Here is a 19,533-nt window from a genome sequence, read left to right on the forward strand (position 1 = left end):
ACAGCTTTTTAGTGAATTTCAAATTCCAGTTAAAAGATTCTAGTCCAAAAACAGATAGATTACGTACTCTCATGGAAAAGCAAGAAGTAACAGTGGGAATAGAGTTAAATTAGAGAGTACACACACATCAGGTGGTAACTGCAGTTGAGCTTCTATGGACGGCTGCCCTCTGAAAACATGCCAAGTTTTTCCACATTTTCTAATCTAATTAATAAAAGAAGCTACGTGTCAGCTTTTTAAAAGAAATTTTCCTAATATAATTATTGTCTCACATATTTTAAAAAATAGTCTATATAATCGAGAAAGAACATTGATACTTGTTTCTCTGGACACTAGCTTCTAGTTTGCAACCTTAACTCTACTTGGCTTGGGTTGCTTTTTTCCACACATGATAACCTTAAAGAATATTTTTGCAAACTGTGTGACAAACTAGCCATACTCAATGAACACTGGTAGGTTAAAAGTCTCAATCTTTTTTTTTTTTTTTTTTTTTTTTGCGGTACGCGGGCCTCTCACTGTTGTGGCCTCTCCCGTTGCGGAGCACAGGCTCCGGACGCGCAGGCTCAGTGGCCATGGCTCACGGGCCTAGCCGCTCCGCGGCATGTGGGATCTTGCCGGAATGGGGCACGAACCCGTGTCCCCTGCATCGGCAGGCGGACTCTCAACCACTGCGCCACCAGGGAAGCCCAGAAGTCTCAGTCTTTGATTGACTGGAATAGCTATTGAATTTTTGCTTCCAAGCAGTATGATATTATATATATATATATAGTTTGTTTGCGGTACGCGGGCCTCTCACCGCTGCGGCCTCTCCCATGGCGGAGCACAGGCTCTAGACGCGCAGGCCCAGGGGCCACGGCTCACGGGCCCAGCCGCTCTGCGGCACGCGGGATCCTCCCAGACCAGGGCACGAACCTGCACCCCCCGCATCAGCAGGCAGACTCCCAACCACTGCACCACCAGGGAAACCCAGTATGATTATATTTTAAAATAAACTTTTTGGTACTTTAGCCCAAAGGAGTAAATGATGGGGAAATATAGGTGCTACAAGAGGATGGTAGGTAGGGAGTCCTTAGTGTGTAAGAGGTGAAGGTTTTCAGCTCCTCTAAATAATAATTAGCATCTGCAAAATGATTTATAATTAATATTCCATGCCAAAATATTAATGAATTGGATGCACAGAATAACTTACGTAAGGCAGCTCCTAATATGTTCATTTAACAAATTTTAAAAATTTGAAGATTTGGTAAATACAGATTTTAAGTAAAAACACTAAGCTCAGATACTGATGATCTGACTTCAAGTTTCAGATTCCACCCATTGCACAAGGCTGATTGTATTTGAAACATAAAGTCTGCACATCCATCTTCATAAGCTTGCCCAAGGGTCTAAACTAAACAAGGTACTGACACAGTGACTTTGAAACATAGAATTACATTAGTGCCTCTACTATCACCTACAGATGAAGGAAGCCTGAGTATTATCATCCCCTAACACTTCAGTACTCAAGGGACCCCTAAGAAAGGGAACCATGGAGTGGCCTGACAATTGCCCCTAGCTTTTCAGTTAAAAACAATGTTAAATGAAAAAAATACATACTGTGCTTACAACTGTGTGCTATCCTGACATTCAAAAATAATGATGACCAAAGGCAGTTTCTTTATTGTGTAGCATATGTGAGTGTAATTACATGTCTTCCTCAGGACAAAATGCAAAACTGATCCTTTTTTTTTTTTTTTTTTTTTTTTTAGCAGAGCTTGTAGGCTATATTAAAATCTTACCCAAAGGAAAATTTGAAATTATTTTTGTTCCTGAACTGAACATGATTTGATTTTTGTTTAACATAATTTCCAAATTAATGGTCTAAAAGAAGTATTTGGCTTCCAAATTCCCCCAGTCTTTATTCATGGATTTCAAACTGTGAAGAAAATTGGAGAATTTTCTAGTGCATTTGGTCCAAGGTGATTTCTATTGGTCTTTGGGAAAATCATAACCTTTTCCTCTGTTTTTTCTCTCTGACCCTTGCAGGAAGAAATTCTAATATTGTATCCCCTGATAAAGGTATGACTTTGCAAAGGAGTAAAAGTTATTTTATTCTCACAGAACATTGGTATAAAACTATTTACAGATTCTCTAACACTGAGGACTTATTTTTCCCAATGGCTGTTAAAGATCTGCTCTGGGCCTCCTGCTTTTTTGGGTGGGCCTGAATTCCTAAGAGAGATGGGCAGAAACTTAGATGAGATGAGCCACAGGGGAAAGTATGCATGGAGAGAATGGCTTAGCTTCTACTTTGTATGATAAGGATTTGTTGTTAAGACTGTTAAATGGAGTGCAGGGTACAGGATGGCTCAAACAAAGACCACCAGAGAAACCAGTATAGAGAAGTGTATCACTCACAAGGCCTGGAAGAAGTATGAGGCATACTTGGAGGGTCCACACAAGAAGGTAAAAGCAGGCGCAGGCAGAGAGGGAGGCAGGGCCTGAGGCACATGCCTATAGCAGGGTCCATGGGTGGGATGCTTTGATGTTCCCAGGTTAAGGCCAGATTGGTCAATTAACCACCAAGGGAAGGTCCTGGGAGGTAGGGAGATTTTTGATCTGTTGGGGAAGTCGTATCAGGACCTTATACTTACGTGTGATTCTGCAGTCTGTTATCTAGGGCATGCACTTGCATGAGGTGGCTAGTGTCAGTTTAAGACTCCCTCAGCTTCCTGGCCAAACAAAATACATGCTGCAGCAGCAATACCATGGAGTAGCTTACTTAAACTCTTGACAGAAGAACATATCTTTACTATTTTCTACTCTTTCTTAGTCTTATCTTTGTCTTTTTTCAATATAATAGTAGCAAGTTTTAAAGGGCCATATAAACATAGTGTGGGCCTAGAGAAGAATTAACATAAACATTAAATTCGGGCTTCCCTGGTGGCGCAGTTGTTGAGAGTCCACCTGCCGATGCAGGGGACGTGGGTTCCTGCCCTGGTCCAGGAAGATCCCACATGCCGCGGAGCGGCTAGGCCCATGAGCCGTGGCCACTGAGCCTGCGCGTCCGGAGCCTGTGCTCCACAACGGGAGAGGCCACCACAGCAAGAGACCCGCGTACCGGAAAAAAAAAAAAAAAAAAAAAATTAAATTCTATATTTGGTTAGGAAGTGTACATATAGGTTTGGACATCAAACAGGTGTTAGCATTTGCAGAAAGGAGGTTGGACTAAAATAAATACAGTAATGCACATACCTCTGTGCATATACCTACCTGTTTGTATTATTCTAGTTATATTTGCCAACTTTATCCATATTAATCACAAAAGGTATGAATTAGCAAGCAAGAAATGTATGGATTGGAGAACTAGGGTCAGACATGCACAAAGATCTGTGTTTTGTAAGTTAGACTTACTCTCCCAAATGTTGTCATAGTTGGATTTAAAATGAGCAAAAGCTCACGCAAAATTCATTTTATGATATTAAAATGATATGATATTAAAATCAAAATTCAAATATGATAGTGTGAGAAACATTTAAGTTTTAAAAGAATAAATGTATGGCTTTAAAGTTAACTTGGGTTTGTATGAAACCTTGTATTGCAAAGGCAGCCACACTTCTCATAAGCAAGTTTATGCATTGAGAAAGGGTATTGAATTTTGTATCTAAGGTAATTAGCTTTGGATAGGGATGGGGATCCTTTTCTGAAGATGCATTTGTTGTGCTGATGAGTAGAATTTATATGGAGCATAGCGCTATATCAGTATATTTAAAGCTCTTTTAATGTTTATATTTAGTGATGGAATTAGAGAGGAGGTGACTTGCTTTCTAAAATGTAGGTGTTTGAAACTTATATTATCATATTTATACAAATATTATTGACTCTCTGATGGTTAGAAATAGGGGTCATTTCAGCTTCAAAGTATTCATCCAGCTGGATACATTCCAAGGATTCTGAAAAGATACCTGTTGTCAGAAACCCTCCAATAGAACATTTATATATGTGTGTAACTGATTCACTTTGTTGTAAAGCAGAAACTAACACACCATTGTAAAGCAATTATACTCCAATAAAGATGTTAAAAAAAAAACCCTCCAATAATGGCCAAAATTATAGTTCCATTAGATTTTTTCTATTAGAACAATAGAGAAGTATTTTTCATAAAATATTCCTTCTTTACTTCTGCCTGGAGAATCAGCTTCAGCAGTAGAGATCAGATCAAGAATTCAGAGGTTCAAGATGTAGCCATCTCTTTTTTTTTTTTCCAATCTCAAGTGTATACATATCTTTATCCAGACACTATGCTGCTACTACCAGTTCCCTTAATCACCTGATATTATTAACCCTCCATTTTGAGGAAGCTTCAATTCTATCTCAGCTCTGCTGCTTATACAGAAATGTCACCATAAATCAGAAAGACTCCCTGCTCCCCATGGAGCCAGATTCCTGAGATACACTGATCAGGGTCAGAGAAGACATTTGAGATGTCAAATTTAAGGATAAGAATATTGCAAAGCCTGGGTTGAAACTGTTTAATACAAAGTCAGACCAAAACTTCCAAGGGATGTCAGAAAGAAAATGTATCATATAAAGTTACAGAGACACCAATGAGGTTTTTAAACAAGAAAACTGAAAAAGTAGAGTTAAAGGGTCAGAGTTTCTTGTTCCCTGCTAGACAGTCCATGGGTACTGAGCAGGATATGTCACTTCTTTGATCTATTCACCACGGCCTACAATGTGATTGAGATGAAGATGTCAACTTCAGAAAATTTGGGAGTAGTGGTATCTGTATGTATTTATGGACCATCTGAAAGGAAGAGTTGTAAATATGTTATTTATTATTATTTTTTGTTGTTTTGGCTTTACTATAACATTGCTCCTACATAATTTGTTGTCATGGGATAACAGAAAGAACAATAGCAAATATATATAATAAACAAACAAACATAAAAAACAAATCCATTTCCCTTTGTTTCAATAGAGTTTCTATACCTAAAAGGGATGGGTAATTTGTTATTGCCATTAATATATCTCTCACCTAATTAGCAGGATTAAAGCTACTGTTCAATTCTTTCTCTTTTTTTTTTTTTTTTTTTTTTTTGCGGTACGTGGGCCTCTCACTGCTGTGGCCTCTCCCGTTGCGGAGCACAGGCTCCAGACGCGCAGGCTCAACGGCCATGGCTCATGGGCCCAGCCGCTCCGCGGCATGTGGGATCTTCCCGGACCGGGGCACGAACCCGTGTCCCTTGCATCGGCAGGTGGACTCCCAACCACTGCCACCAGGGAAGCCCCAATTCTTTCTCTTTTTAATACCTTAACATTTGGTCATTTGAAAAGAAAATTTATTTAATTCTATTACCATTTAACAAATGTATATTTAGTAACTGCAATTTTGTCTCTTATTAAACTTTGAATGGTGGGTGTTATTAGTTTTATTGATTTTGAAACCTTAGCTTTGATACCTACAGAAACTTGTCCAAAGCCAGGTGGATCTTATTTTAAAGATCATGTTCTTTCCATAGGGCCATCTTTGCTCTTTTCAAGCCTCTTCCACCTGCAGAGTCCCTTTCACTTTGAATGATTACCAACTTAAAAATTTTGACAAAGTCGTTTTTAGAGAATGATATAATTTTGAAGTTCAGTGACACCTTAGAAGCTTTCTAGACCAAAACCCCACCCAATGTAACAATAATATCTTAATTTTATCTGAAGAATGTTCTTTCATCCTTGATCTAAACACACCACATAATATGAAGTAGGGTATTTATTTCAAAAGGACAGTATTTTACTAAGAAGAAATTGCATTATTTCATTAACTATTACCTTTTTTGCATGATTCTGTTTTGTAGCACTATTTAGAAAAGAAATCCACCCTTCTAATACATAACCTGTAAAACATTAAGAAATGGTTAAATCATTTGTTTTCTGCACTAAATATCTTTAGTTTCTCCTGTGCCAGGAAATGCTGAGGAAACTCCTATTCAGACCAGAGGGCATATTAGTCATTTGCCAAGTAACAATCTTTTTCTTTGCCTGGAAAATAGTTTTATAAAATGTCATGTAAGTAATTAATCTATATCAAGACAAATGAAGGAGGGAGATAGAAGCACATCATGTTTTGCCAAGCTCTAAAATCTTGATTTCTGTCCAGGTAAATTATACACACTTATTATTTTGTAATGATTCTAGTCTTAAGTAGAGGAAGCCTACTTTTGTCAGGGTCCAAAATTAAAAAGGAGTGTAGCTACATATCATTCTCTTTCATCACAGCTGAGTCACCTAAGTCTTGGGGAAGCAGGGAAAGGCCATATCCATAGATCTTGGCTCTGGATGAATTGAGATGTAGGTTGAACTAAATAAAAGTGAAAAATGCAATTTATGAAAATTTGTGGGATGCAGTAAAAGGAATGCTTAGAGAGAAATGTATAGCATTGAATACAACTCTTAGAAAAGAAAAAAAGATCTAAAATCAATAACCAAAATTTCTACCTAAGGACTAGAAAGAGAAGAGCAAATTAAATCCAAAGTAAGAGAACAAAAAGAAATAATAATAATTGAAGTATAAATATTAGGAAATTGAAAACAGAAAATCAGTAGAGAAAATCAATGAAATTAAAGCTGGTTCTTTGAAAAGATTAATAAAATTGATAAGCCTCTAGCCAGGCTAACTAAAACAAACAAACAAACAAAAAAGACAGAAGGCACAAATTAATAATATCAGAAATGAAAAAGGAGATATTGCTAGAGATACTCTAAGCATTAAAAGGATAATAAAATAATACTATGTATAACTTAATGTCCCCAAGTTTGATAATCTAGATGAAATGGACCAATTTCTTCAAAAACACAATTTACAAAACATACACAAAAGGAAATAAATTATCTTAATAAGTCTATATCTATTAAAGAAATTGAATCAATGATTAATAAACTTTCAAAATAGAAAGCATCATGCTCAGATAGGCTCACTGGTTAATTCTACCAACGATTTAAGGAAGATATTTTATTAATTCTCTGTAATATCTTTCAGAATATAGAAGCAGAAAGAATACTTCCTAACTCATTCTATTAGACCAGTATTACCTTAATACAAAAACCAGACAAAAACATTACAAAAAAACAAAACTATAGATCAATATATTTCATGAATGTACCTGTAAAAATCCACAACAAAATATATTAGCAAAACAAGCCCAATAATGTATAAAAAGAATAATACACTGTGACCAAGTGCAATTTATCCCAGTTATGCAGGGCTGTTTCAATATTCAATGATTAATTAATGTAGTTTATCACTTCAACAAACAAAAATAGAAAAATCACATGATTATATCAATAGATACAGATAAAGAATTTTGCAAAATCCAACACCTATTTGTGATAAAAATTCTCAGTAAACTGGGAATAGAAGGAAATTTCTTCAAGCAGAATAAATAATATCTACAAAAACCTTACAGCAAACATCATACTTAGTAGTAAGAAACTTGCAGATTTCCCATTAAGATCAGGAAAACAGCAAGGATGTCCTCTCCTACCTCTCCTTTTCAACATCATACCAGAAGTTCTAGCTAATATAATAAGACAAGAAAAGGAAATGAAAAATGTGCAGATTGAGAAAGAAAGAATAAAACTCTCTGTTTGCAGTTGGAATAATTATCTATGTAGGAAATCTAAAATTTTTTGCCAAAAAACTTCTGGAACTAAAAAGTGATCATAGCAAGGTTACAACAATGAACAAGTGGATGTTGAAATTAAAAGCACAATACCACTTACATTATCACAAAAAATGCTTAAGTATAAAGCTAACAAAGAAAGTACAAGATCTGTATAAGGAAAATTTAAAAACTTTGGTGAATGAAATGAAAGAAGAACTAAATAAATGGAAAGGCATTCCATGTTCATAGAGCAGAAGACTCAATATTGTCAAGATGTCAGTTCTTTCTAACGTGATCTATACATTCAATGCAAATAACACAATAACAACAAAATCAACAAAAACAAGGATAACGATAGCACTGCCTTACTTGATAGTATTAGTTTCCTAAGGCTTTCATAACAAAGTATCACAAACTAGGTGGCTTCAAACAACAAAAATGTATTGTCTAAATAGTTCTGGAGGCCAAAAGTTCAAAATCAAGGTAATAACAAAGCTATGCTCCCTCTGAAACCTGTTGGGGAGAATCCTTCATTGCATATTTCTAATTTCTGGTAAGTGTTTGTTTGTTTTTGGCAATCCTTTGCGCTCCTTAGCTTGTGTTTGCAATAATTCAATCTCTGCTTCTGTCATTACAAGGCATCCTCCCTCTGTGTCTGTGTGCAAATTCTCCTATTCTTATTACACCAGTCATATTGAATTAGGGGTCCACCCTGCTCCAGTGTGACTTCAACTTAAATTAATTTGAAATGATTCTATTTCCAAGTAAGGTCAAATCCTGAGTGAGGTATGGGGGTTAGGACTTCAACATATCTTTTCAGAGGTCACTTATCACCCCATAATAGTGATATTTTATCAGATCAGGCTAGTTTATACTATAGTAACAAAACCCAAAATATATGTGGCTTACAGTAACAAAGACATATCTTAGTCATGCTAGATGATAATATTCTGTTTACCACAGTCACTCAGGAAACCAGGCTAATGGAGTAGTAATCATCCCCAAAGTTTCCAGTCATTGTGCCACTGTTCCAGTCACAGGTGGCCATTGAATAGTCATAAGCCCAGGGGATCCAGGAGTATAATACCACAATTTGACCAAAAGGCAGGGGGATCAGAATACCTCTAATAACAGATACTTTCAGCCACAAGGAACAGAAAACATAGCTAATATTAGCATACATCTGAAGGTCATTTTCTGTTACTTAGGAAGTTTTGCAATGATTAGAAGTCAAGGGTTTGATTTGTTGCCTTGCTGTTATGTAATCAATCTCTCTCTCCCTCCTTCTCTCCCCCACCCTTCAGAGCTGGGCATAGTCATTAGCCAATCACTACCACAGGTGAACTAGTGTTTCGATCATTAGCTTGGACCCATTCTGATACGACCTTTTAGGTCAAGGATGTGGCCATTCAAACTAAATCAGTACTGTTTGTAAGGAGAGACGGAGTGAATTAGTGAATTGCTGTAGAACGAGAACAAATATATGCCACAGACAATGATGAAGTTCAAATTTAAGCATTATCTTACAGCATATGCAATGAATGGATACCTGGATAAAATATAATTTTTCTTAACTTGAATTTTTTAGGTTATTAAGAAATAAATAAAACTTGAATGTGGGCTTTAGTTGGTTAATATGCCAATTTGAGTGTGTTTAATAAATGTTCACCAAGTAATAATAATAATGATTTATTCCATGGGCATAATATTTATTATGTGTGTTATAACATACACTTTTTGTTGGTTTGCAGACAATAGAAAGGTTATAATTAAGTCATGGAGAGGAAATTATCATTTACTATTACTAAAAAATAAGAAAACAGACATAAGTGAATGCTATCAGTAGGACTTAGGATAGGATTCCTTAACCTAGACCAGTGCATTTTCTACTACTCCCTGGTGCCTCCTCCTCTTCTTGCCCTTTTTCCATTTCTATAGCAGTTTATTCTCAAGAATAAAACCCATGGGACCAATAACATAGCTCATATGATTAATATTTAGATTTCCCTTGAGCCAAAGCACAACTAAAATTACAGACTTCTATTTTGAAAATAATTGAAATTTCAAAGAAATAAACTCTATCAAATACTTTTTCTGCTTCAAATGAGAAGGTAAGGTTAAATACCAAATAGTAATATACAGAGACTAAAGTATGTCTGACTTCAAAAGATTTTGTATTGAAACTCTGCTTTTTAAAATGTATTCCATATACATAGCCACATATATATATGGAATTGCTGATGCATCTAGCCTCTAAGCCATCATTTATTAAGAACTTCAACATTTTCTTTAGAAATGCCATGGTTATCACAGTCACTCAAGGGTGACTCCACACATTTGATTGTTCAGAATTGCAACAAAAGCAACTCTAACTCTGATAGGATTTTATCATGCTGAGGGTTCTCAAGGCATTTTGAAATCATGTTAAAAATAAAATGTGAGTCAAACTTAAAATGTTTGTAATTCATGAAAGGTTGATGAGCAGGTCTGAGCACCAAGCATCCTATCAATGTGAAGTGCTTGCCTGTGGGGATTGTGGCATCTTTGCTAGAAACCCGGAACAGTCATGTCATACAAAACAGAGACAGCATGTGTCCCTGCCTGACAGATGCTGATAAAATGGTGACAAGAATAACAAGTGATTAAAGAGATTGTTATGCCAAAATCCTCTGTTTGGGACTACACAAAGTGGTATAAACATCAGCTGTAGTTGTATGTGATGCCCTCCCCTCCCCCACAAATCAATAGACTGTCTTGCCCTGCAGACACAGACATGAAGTATTGAAAGACAGGATTTCTAGAACCTACCAAAAGAGAAGATATGTAACCTGTAGAGGTGTTAATGGCATAAGGGTCAACATAGAGGAACAGCATCAGAAACACTGAGCGTTGGAGCTAGGGAAGCGGGCTAGAGTTAGGAATAAAACTCCTGGCAATTGTTAGCCAAGAGTTGACAGGAAATAAGATACAAGTAAAGAAATTCAATGCATGCTAAAAATACCTGCTCAAGATGTAAGTTTTCCTGGATGGTTGGTTCACTGTCTTACAGTAAATTCTAAATAATCATGTATTGAATGAATAAAAAGTTTGTCTTTAAAGAAAACCCAATTATGTTAAATGATGTAAGTAATTATAAAACTTCTCACTATTTTTCTTTCTTTTTTTTTTTCGGGTGACTGTCCTTCTTGTCACTGGCCTATGAAAGACAAAAGAGGCCATGTTTTAGCTGCTGTGTTCTCAGTATAAAGAACAGAGCCTTTTCTGTAGAGCAAAGCCAGAGAGCATAAGTAGATATTACTTCTGGGTAATCAAAGAGCAACCTTTACTACAATGAAGGAAAGAACCCTGCTAGATGACAAGGATAAAGATGGTGAGCATAAACCCTGCTACCCGCGTTCTCAGATGGAGCTTAGATGGACAAACAACAGGTGCTAATTTAAATCTGGCATAGCTCTGGGAGTGTGGCTGTGGTTACCTCATGGCCACAATGGCACATGGACAACCTCTGGCTGTTGACCCCGGATGTTCCTCCTCATGCGACCTCTGCAGATATGGCATTTCCAGTCTGAGCCCCACAGATCTCTCTCCCTCTTTTTTTCTTTTTGTTTTCTCTTTCACCTCTTACTGGGAAAAACTTCTACTGTCCAAGGTGAGAGGATTGTTCTCATCTACCAAGATATTCATCACCTTGCAGCCTTGGCTTTTTTTTTTTTTTTTTTTTTTGCCTCAATCATAAGAGAGGGCTTTTTATTTGTTTACCTGTGCTATTTTTTAAAATTAATTTTTATTGGAGTATAGTTGCTTTACAATGTTGTGTTAGTTTCTACTGTACAGCACAGTGAATCAGCTATATGTACACATATATCCCCTTTTTTTTAGATTTCCTTCCCATTTAGGTCACCACAAAGCATCGAGTAGAGTTCCATGTGCTATTCAGTAGGTTCTCATTAGTTATCTACTTTATACATAGTATCAGTAGTGTATATATGTCAATCCCAAGACTTTTGACACTAAAACTTATTCTCTATATGTCTGCTTTATCATTTTCTCCAAGGCATCAGGTATCTCAGAATCTACCTACTTTAAAGAGGAAGAAGAAGAATCACAGTAAAAAGAAATCAAATATTTGTCTTCACTTCTTTCACAGCTTCTTTCTCTCCTTCATCATACTCCAGCCACACTGACCTATGCTCATTTTCTTGAATATTTCATTCCCTTGGAACTCAGCACCTTCATACATTCTGTTCTCCCTTTTTAGACCTCTCTTCCCTCCCTCCATAAAGCTGATCCTTCTCCTTCAAGTCTCAGCTGCAACACCATCCCTTTAAAAATGCCTTTCTTGATCACACAACCCAAAGTGGATCATGCCTTACCAACTGCTCCAATGCTCCTTTTCATAGCATATTTTTCTTATAAAACATGTATTACAAATCACAATCATATATGTGTGAACACTTGTTAGCTTACTGTTTTGCTTTTGGTTTTCCTCATTATCCTAAATTCTATGAGATTAGGGACTAAGGGCTATGGTGGTGTTGTTTAACACTTTAGAATCTGAGCCTAGGACAAATGGGTGCTTAATAAATATCTGTTGAAGAAGCATGCAGAAAACACAGATATATCTAATATCCAATCTCTCTTTCTGTCTTACTAACAGAACCCCAGTTTTTTGGAGATTCTATTTATTATGTGCCCAATTAGAGTACTTACTTCTCAATACTCCATTATATAAGGGTCATAGCACACAGTTTTGCCCAAACTAATGTAAGTCAAATTACACTGGAAAGTGTCAGGCTCAGTCTTTTGTATTTCTCTTTTGCTCACTATATGTCCCCTGGAAGGTGGATATAATGTCTCAAATAGAAGAAGCCAGCATAAGAGCACAGGTGAAAAAGCCACATGCTAAGGATCATGGATCAGGAAGCTAGCTGGGCTCTATATCCTTAATAGCTTCCTTGAGCACTCACTCAAGGTTTTGACTCTGCCTCTGGAGTTCTTTACACATGAGAAGTCAACCTTACCTTGCTTAAGCCAGTACACTGAGGTTTCTGTTACATGCAATCCCAATTGAAAATATGATTTAGGAAAGTCACTCCACAGCTACAGGTCCTAATTTAATCATTTTGTCATTGGACTGGACAATTTCTATCACCAGTTCTAACATGGGTTTTCCTTTAGAATAAAAACATAATTTATCCAAATATCAGCATGTTTTTGAATTTAAATTATCCCTTTCTTTTTTGAAAACCAATATGATATGGGAATTTTTCAATAATTACTATGTATAAGACAATATTCCAGATGGCTTAATTAGCAGTATTTCCTTTTAAAAATGCACATTTGTGCATGTTTCCCATTTTCCTTATTTCCCCTGCATTTTTTAAAGTATCAACATGTCAGTAATTTAAATGATTGTAATTAAGTATTAATGAGAAGACTAGAAGGGACAGTTTTCAAATTTACTTTTATGCCATCAAATATTATTTTCTTTAGGAAATTGTACTGAAGCTCAGATTGTGGTGGGGCAGGGAAGATGTGTAATTTGAGGCAGTGTTCCAAAAAAGCCAATTTACCAACCAGTGCTAAATAAACTGCATCCAAATAACTTGGGGAACTTTATAGTCCCATCCCAAATCTTCATGGGTAGTCAAAATTTAACCTTGCCCAGAGAGGTCTAGCCTTTGCCCTTGGCTTCTGGGAGCTCTTGGAATGTCATGCTGATAGGAGTCTTTCTTTGTATGTGGGCCTTGAGCCAGTCTGACATTAATAATGTCATTAAAGGTGGGGGCTATAAGCTACAGGGAAAATGTGGTTTAGGGTAAGGACTTTGGGTCATATGGTATCATCTCGACATCCTGAGCATCTGGAAACTGAGATCAGGCACATGGATAATCAAGCATGCCTATTTGATGGAGCTTCAATATAGGTTCTGGACACCAAGATTCAGGTGAACTTCCCTGGTTGACAATACTTTATGTGTATTCTCCCACATGATTACCAGTAATCATTAATGCTGTCTGTAATTCCATAGGGAAAGGACATCTGGAAGCTTCATGTTTGAAACTCTTCTGTGTTGTGTCCAGTACATTCTTCCCTCAGCTGATTTTAATACATATCCTTTCCTTTTAATAAACCATACTGTGAATATAACAACTTTCAGTGAGTTCTCTGAGTCCTTCTAGTGAATTATAGAAATTGAGGGTCATTTGGGTACTGCCTGAACTTGCTGCTGGAGTTGTAAGAGAAAGCAGTCTATATGGGCTGTGTTCCCTAACTTTGCAGTTGCCTAATTATTTTACACCAGATAAGCAGATTCAGTAGGTCCAGGGTGTTTACAGATACCCTGATTTGGAAACCATATCAGGAAATAAGTTGTGTTAAGCAATTTAAAAAAGAGCCATTTCTATATTAATAATCTAGCATACATATTAACAAAAAGTATTTATTTAATTTTTCATTCACCATATTTGTGTGTTTGTTCATGTAATGATAGATATGTGGATAATTACAATCATTTCTGTAATTAAGCAAGACCAATGGTAATCTTTCTTAAGAAAATATTTGGTTTGATTAGGTAAAGTTATTTTAGGTACTTGACTAAATGAAACATTATTTTCCTTGAAGTAATTTTACATAGGAGGAAAGGAAAAATGTAGTTAAGGAAACTGAATTCAAGTTAAATTAAAAGCTGTGTATGTTAGCAGTGAGGTGATGTTTTAGAAAGGTAATGCATTAAATATAAATCATATACAAATGTTATTTAAGATGATTCTAAAGTCTGTTTCTTCTCTGACAATTATTTTACATTTCTCAAAGGGTACCCATAGTGTCAAAATGCTCTGGGGACACTATTTTTGTTTTACTTCTGTAGTGAATTTAAACTTAACCTATATATTCGTACTTGTAACCCAGCTTTATCATCCAAGCTTGTTGTCTAATTCCTCCTGCAGGAAAGCAGAAAAGCCAGGGGCCATGGATTTAGAGATTTTCACTTTTTAAAATTAAAAAAAAGTAAATAAAATAATGTTCTTGCTTTGGAGGGGGAAAATTATTTAAACTACTTTTCATGTTTGCCTGCCTTCTTCCTATTAGTTGATGTTAATAGAGGGTGTTAGGGGTGATCTCAGAAAATTCTAGAAGGGTAGTAGAAAAATAAGACAAGGGAGGAAATAAGCCAATAAATGGTTACTTATCAAGCCACTTACTACTGTGGGATCTAAATCTGCCTGGGGAACTCTGGGAATTGCTGTAAAATACATGCTTCAGCTTTATCTCAGCAAAGAGACAAGTGAGCTAGGATTTTTTTTTTTTTTTTTTTTTTTGCGGTACGCGGGCCTCTCACTGTTGTGACCTCTCCCGTTGCGGAGCACAGGTTCCGGACGCGCAGGCTCAGCGGCCATGGCTAACGGGCCCAGCCACTCTGCGGCATGAGTGATCTTCGCGGACCGGGGCACGAACCCATGTCCACTGCATTGGCAGGCGGACTCTCAGCCACTGCGCCACCAGGGAAGCCCGAGCTAGGATACTTATGAACCAATTCTTTGTCATTGGTTGATGGCTATTGCTAGGAAATAATAATTATTTCCCAGACTTTCTGGCCAGCTGTGCTGGTAGGTAGAGAGATTTCTGGCCTCTAGAGAAAGACCTCAAGCAACTGGAAGTCAAATCCACTACAGTGGGAAAGCCTGAAAAGTATGGACAGGATATAAACAGTTTTTACTATATTGCTGATACATACTTGGTATCAGGAATGGTTGAAGGAAACAAACTAAAAAAGAGAGTTATATGATTAGTTTAGCTATAATTTTTGGTCTTGAATGCAATGGGAAATTGTGCTTTATAATGACATGCCATGCAATGGTATCATGACTAACTGGAAAATCACCTGTGGTTAATTGAAATCAAGTGTTTATTAAAAAGGACGTACCTGGGCAGACCAAGTGGCTTGTGTAGGTTTATCTATGGCAGTAATGAATACTGCAAGGACTGAGGAAGGATTGTTATTTCTGAATGCACTAGAGAGATTAAAGAAGAAAACAATTCTAAGTTCAGGACTTTGAGCTTTCAGTTCAAATCATGGCCCTAATATCTTAGTTCTTTTAGTAGTAGGCCCAACCTATATGAAACAGGGCCCAAGGGTAATTTTGCTGTTGGCAAAGTTATAATGGAAGTTGAATTCACAACTTTGCTATGCTTCTTATATGAAAATAAGAGCATATTTTAAAAATGAGTGAGATCCAGAAGCTTAGAACAGGGGCATCTGAGTATACTGAGATGAAGTTGAAAATCCTGAATACACAAGTCTCTCTGAGATATCACTGTCAGTTTAGCAACTTGCACTCTCGTCTCTGAGGTCATCCTAAATTGCCAACCATGTAATAATATCACTTAAGTTAGCAAAGGGATGTCTATTCTTCTAAGGACACACTCCAACAACTCTTTATTGCTTCTAGTCTTGTAACTACAATGAGATCTTAACATGCTCCAGAAGGACGTGTGCCAAGCCTAACCTGGCATGAAATAGCTTATACTCCAAAAAGTTGCAAGATATTACTAATTCATTTCAGTAAAAACCTGTGGAATATGTGTGGGAAAGAATGACAAGGGAATCAATCCAAAGAACATGGAAAGTATTAATGGATTTTTAAGAATTTATTAATGTGGCTATGCTTACCCAGGATTGCAGAATTATTATGTTAGTTCACACAACAGGAAACACCTCAAGGAGTTGCTTTGGTTGATTGAAAATTGGGCTCAATAAGGGCCTACTTTCCATAAGGTTGAAATGCCACAAGTTCCCTATTCAAATATGAAGGATGAAATCCAAAAGCTTAGGGAACCAGAAATGATGGAATAGAGCCTTGCTGTGTGAATTGCAACCAGCCTCCCTCAGACACACTCACACACACACACAAATACACATTATCCCCAGAGAAACTCAACAGACACTCTCTTTATTAAGACATTGAGAAGAACATTAGTAAGGGGAGCACCACATCCTCAAAAACATCTCTAACCTCTGTTCTTTGTAGGTTGAGGATGATGGTGGAGGTGCCATCGTTGAGATTAGCTCTCTGAACTTGATGGGATAAATGCCAGCTAGGAAGCTCCAGCTCCAGAGACAAAGTGAGTTTGATCATTGGAATAGGCAGCAAGAGTGGGGATATTTTGACCTAAGGAGTCTTTACAATGCCTAGTTGATCATAAAAATAACATAGATGAATAACCTACTGGGCAAGAAACAACTAACTCAACAGGAACTTGTTGCTCAAATTCTGCACATTCCAAAGAAAGTTTATTTTCAGAACCGGTCCTTAATTGGCTCCTGGGAAATAACTTCTGAGCTCTTAAAATATTTTGACTGATAAGAATGTTTTTGTATACCTGAAGCCTTGGACCTTGTTGTACCAGTTTGACCACATGAGTTAATCTTAACAGTATAACCTAAGGTGAATGTCTGTTTTTTGTTCTGAGAGTAAGGGTGGAGTCGAGAAACTGAGGTCAGTCAAGTGGGTGCTGCATGCCTGTGGGACTGACCCCCAATAAAAAACCTGGACACCTGGGATTAGGTGAGCTCCCCTGTTTGCAACACTTCACACCTGTTGTCACAAGTTGTTGATGGAAGAATGAAGTACATCGTTGTCAGACACCACTGAAAGGGGACACGTAGAAGGTTTCCTTAGTTTCTCCTGGATTTGACCCATGCATCTTTTCCCTTTGCTGATTTGATTTTGATCACTATAATTTTTCTGTAATAAATCATAACCATGAATATAACAGCTTTTCTGAGTCCTATGAGTCCTTCTAGCAATTCATTGAGCCTGAGGGTGGTCTTGGGGGTCACTAATGCACCTACTAAAATGTTATTTCATCTATACAATAGGGAAAAGTCTAGATCTGGTCTCTAGAAACCTGACTTGAGTGACCATAAGGAGTCATGGCTTCATGGCTCCTTTCCCAGGTTTCCAACTTCAGTCAGTATATTGATCAGAGCACTTTGATTAAAATGAAGGCACACTGAGGAAATCACATGGCCAAAAGTATAAGTAATATCTCTTCCTCCAAGATTTCCCCAAAGAGTCATATGACTGTTCATGGTGGAAAGGTAAATATAGAGACTGTTCAGGGATTACTAGACCCTGGCTCTGAAATGATGCAAATTCCTAGGAACCCAAAATGCCATTGTGATCCACCAGTCAAAGTAGGAGCTTAAGTTTAAGGGGAGAAAAAAAAAAAAGCAAAACAAAACAAAATTTCCTACACAACTAAGAAAAGTTTGATTATTCTATAGTTAATGAATACATGCACACACATATTTCCATGTTTGATTCATTTATTAGTTTACTCCTTTATGTGGAATGGGAAATTATTAATTTTAATCAGAAAAAAACTAATAGTGTGTCCAATAACTTCAGAATTTGCTTTCCAGAATCCCCTACTGTATAAATTGACAATGGTTATAAGGTGTAGCTATAAATCACTAAGACTATATTGATTTAACAAACATACCTTACTTTCTAATAATAAGCATAAGTGTCTTTCTTTTTTTATTGGAATGTATTTGATTTACAATGTTATATTAGTTTCAGGTGTACAGCAAAGTTAATCAGTTATACATATACATATATCTACTCTTTTTTAGATTCTTTTCCCATATAGACAATTACAAAATATTGAGTAGAGTTCCCTGTGATATACAGTAGGTCCTTATTAGTTATCTATTTTATATATAGTAGTGTGTATATACTCAAGTAATCATCTGAACAGGCAATACAAAGAATCAGCAGATTTACTAAATTTTTTAGAGAATTTCCTAAAGATTTATTTTGTTGATTTTCTTGGGGGGGGTGCTGCATTTTTTCACTATTGTTATTTTTATCGTTTGAAAGATGAATTCCTTTTCTAGAAAGGTTAAATAAGCACATACAGACAAATACAGTAAATAAATAACTGAGGAGGAATGGTCTGATTAACCAAGAAAATAAAAGTTTCATTATAATAAAAAATGCATGAGAGTATTGGCATACCAAAAAAAAAAAAAGAAAATCAATTGCCCAACCATAAATCTTGCCTTCAAAATATCTATATTATGAGTTGTTTTTTCTGACCAACCTTGTGGGCTGGGATTCTGCTGGAAAAATGTCACAAATGTTAGAGTGATAAATCATTATTATCTTCACCTTTTATTCTGACATGCATATTTTCTCAGGTCTCCTGGGGGGACTTGGTTGGTTTGCCCCAGCAAACTGTGATTTTTTTTGTCTCTGGATCATTCTAGAATACCGTATTTTATGACCAGTTAAACATTTTCACAAACTTTGTCTTCTTCAAATTCTATGGAAAAATCAGAACAAATGTCACACTTGCTGCTTGTCTTCATCACTCAAATTAAATGGCATGACATGTTTTATCTTTATATTAAAATTATCTTTTAAAAAAGACTGTTCTGCCTGATTATTCTTCAAATATCATACATTAAGTTGCCTATTTGAATTAACTAACTCTGAACATTTTTTGTTATTTTATCAAAATTGTGGGAAATTATCTGCCTATATCCTGTACTATAATTTATAGATTTCCTTTCATTTTATGTATTTAGAGTCAAGTCAGATACATAGTCCTGTGACATTTCTATACCCTCATCTAACTGCTAAATTTATGTGCAGATTTGCCTAACATTACATGAAAATTTACATTTGGTTTTTGTCCTATAAAATTGTTACTCATTTTTATACAACACAGAACACATCTACTACCAACATCTGTTCCGAAGGAAAAAACAAACTCATCAGTTGATCTCAAAATTTTTGTTTTTGTGATTTGAATCTTATTGATACATCTTCGCTAAAAAAAACTTTTGTTCTAATTTTTAAAACCTAAACCCCCCCAAAGAAAACCT

This window comes from Grampus griseus, assembly GCF_964374135.1.
Source record: "Grampus griseus genome assembly, chromosome: 15".
NCBI classification, from domain to species: domain Eukaryota; kingdom Metazoa; phylum Chordata; class Mammalia; order Artiodactyla; family Delphinidae; genus Grampus; species Grampus griseus.